Consider the following 3,309-nt stretch of genomic DNA (forward strand, 5'->3'; position numbering starts at 1 on the left):
ACTCTTGCTGATTTTGCAAAGGAATGATGATTCGATGATGACATTTTCTGATATCATTTGTAGCTGTCCATTATGAGACAGTTGAGCCATACTGGCAAAACCCGTATCGTGCTGTATTCACCTAGCTGACCTAAACCCATGAAGGTAGTCTGTAACGTCAAATAACTGGACAATTTGCCCATAAAAGTAAAGACCATGTGGAAGAAAAGCGGTTCTTCTCCTCTGCCATTCACATCATGTGCACCAGCTTTCAGTGGACAAACCGCCCAACGGAGGAAAACGTGAACAGTCTTAAAGTGAGATACCACCATGAACAACACGATCCCTCTGCAACCCATTGATGAGCATTTTACATGTATTACAAGCTACAGACAACAACAGCCGCCTTCTGGGTAACAAATAATATCAAGCCCAACACACAAAGCAGAAGGAGTTTGGACTTCTAATTTTTGCCTTTGTTTTTTAAGAACATCTCCATTTATTCTTTTTATTTATTTTTTGTGTGTATGTGCGGGTATTAATAACACTGTTCTGGTTGACAACTGTTCTGGTTGTTTCCTAACGATAGCTGACAGACATCACTGAAAAGGATCCTGATTTAGAATTTGACAAAGGAAAACCAGCTTCATTGTTAATAACCTTTATGAAACGGAACGTCCCCCTCTTCCTCCTCCTTCCCCCAGCTTTATATGCTAGGCATGACATTGTATGGTATGGAATATCCCTTTGGTCAGTTGGGGTCAGCTGTCCCGGCTGGGTCCCCTCCCAGCTTCCTGTGCACCCCCGGCCTCCTCGCTGGTGGGGTGGGCTGAGGAGCAGAAAGGCCTGGGCTCTGTGTCAGCGCTGCTCAGCAATAACCAAAACATCCCTGTGTTATCAGCACCGTTTCCAGCACAAATCCAAACCACAGCCCCATACTACCTACTATGAAGCAAATTAACTCTACCCCAGCTAAAACCAGCACACGCTGGTATAGAGGGAGAATAAAATGTGCTCAGTGAAAGCTTCTTCAACAGAAAAGGTACATGACAGAGACTAAGACGATTGAAATAAGGGGTTTGTGCTTAAACAGTCTTCTGGAGGCTGTAATCTTATTCCTCACATTTTTCATAACTGTAATGTTGCCTGAAAGACAACATATGCAATCTGTAATACCTGAAAGAAACAAGGAAATCAGGGAAATAGTTTGCTGAATCCTGCTTGCTTCAGGAGTTTATGCCGAGACTCTGCTAGTAGCGTTTTTTCTAATACAGGTGGATCAAAAGAGCAAAAGAAATGCAGCACAGTCACTGACAGCTGTTAAGGAATCGAATTCTGCTCGTGTAAATATAGCGTGTCACGCAGAGTAACGCAGCATGCTTTTTATTCTGCAGCAACCCTACGCCCAGCTTCTCATAGTAATTCAATGTTTAGTTCTAATGGAAACAACAGGAACTAAAGTCCTTGATATTGTCCAGCTTGCATACCCAACTATATTTGCATCCTCAGAGTTCCTTTGCCTTAATTCAGGGATTTAATGTACCTTTAAATTAATCATTAGTCAGCCTGTTAAACAAAAATATTTCTTTCAAGGCATTACCTTTCTGAATGGTCAAAATTTCAAAGAAACCAGAGACTTTCAAGAAAAAAAAAATCAAAATCCCAGCCTCTGCTAAAACGCAAATCAAACCAAAGTCAGTCTCCTGGATCCAGCATTTCAGTAATCTTACAGGTAGGAGTAACCATAAGAATGTGCAAATAAGGTTGAAGATCTAGGTCATATGTCTGGAAGTCTTTCTTGTTTTAAGTTATCAGAGTGAGATGCAATATTCCAGAGGATTCTTAAAACTGATGTGCAGAGAGAACTAAACCCCTTCTATTCCTTCTCTTTCTATTCCAAATGCCAAGTCATTTCTTCAAGCCACTGCTCCCTTCACCTCTTCACCCAATTGACTAAGCACCGTCACTTCTCACAACGTTTCTCTCTCAAGTTGGTAATGGACACTCCGAGTCTACCTCCCTCCATCATCAAACTCTTCACATATTTGATGATGTTTAGGCTTTTTAAATAAGAAATAGAGACAATCTTCCATAGTAAAAGGAGGAAGAACGTCATAAATCTGTTCTTTCTTCTTCCACTTACTTTCTTGTTCTCATATTACACAATTCTAGTATTTCCCTTTCACTTCTTGGCTTTTCTGTCACTCTCCTCTGGGACAATTTTAATCATTTCCTCCTTTAACTCTTTTCCAAAGGGGTTTCCGTCAACATCTTTCCCACCTTCAACTGATGAATATTTCCTGTCTCCTCATGGTTAGATAGACTCCAGGCTTTCTACCCGGTAGGTAGGTAGGTTTGAAGGTTTGAAGAATGCTGGCTTGGTGGCTGTTTGTATGGATAAGTAATGTCAATGAAGCTGCAGCAAATATACGTACACAGACCAAAAAGGATTATGAAGCTTTGGGGATAAGAATAAGCTTGGCTTAACAAAGCTTATTTCATGTGATGGGAGGCATATATGGTTACATTCCCTCCCCTAAATTTGCATCTTTGCTTTTGTTCTTCACTCAGGCTCTAGATTTAGGGATGCAATTGGATAAGATGGCTCGGGTGGAATCTGACTGAAAGAATCTCAAAATGGAAAGAACTCCCTTTTCTATTGATGTCTTGCTCTGTGTGGCAGGACCTCAGCTTAGCACTTGCCCTCTCTCCTCCCACCAAAGGGTAAAATGATTCCCCTATACGATGTGTTCACTGGTTCCTTTTAGCACCCACCCCTGCAAAAAACTGCTAGAGTTCTGCAGCGTTATTGCATAAACTCTTGAATAATTGATTGTTGGCCAACTTGTTTGTTACTTGACATGAAGGAAATGACAATGTATATATATAACGTATATCCATTAAGAGACAGTCAACCAGAAATAGAGACGATATCTGCAGTGAAGTCTGATGACATAGGTGACTATAATCCAGCTTACCACCTAAAATGCCTTTGCTTCAGGTGTTGCCTACAGCTGGCTCAGTAGGTGTGTTCTGCTATTACTCTAAAGCTCTTTAAGTGCTGAGCTATGCTCCTGTGCATGTACAGAACTGCCTCGGTCTGAGCAATTTTCATCTTATCACCCACCTAAGGGTGGGGCATAGTCGGTTTTCCTGTCTGCCGTATCCCCTGAAGGGCCTGATCCCATAGGCATGCTCGGAACACGCTTGACATACTGGCAGGACTGTACTTTGCGGAGAACGTTTATGTTTGTTTTCTTTCTAAAAGGGAGCTGGAAGAGGTGATCCTCCACTTTTTCCTAACACGGCGGTTATGCAGTTGTTATGGCA

This window comes from Phaethon lepturus, unplaced genomic scaffold, assembly GCF_000687285.1.
Source record: "Phaethon lepturus isolate BGI_N335 unplaced genomic scaffold, ASM68728v1 scaffold16351, whole genome shotgun sequence".
In the NCBI taxonomy this organism is placed as follows: Eukaryota; Metazoa; Chordata; class Aves; order Phaethontiformes; family Phaethontidae; genus Phaethon; species Phaethon lepturus.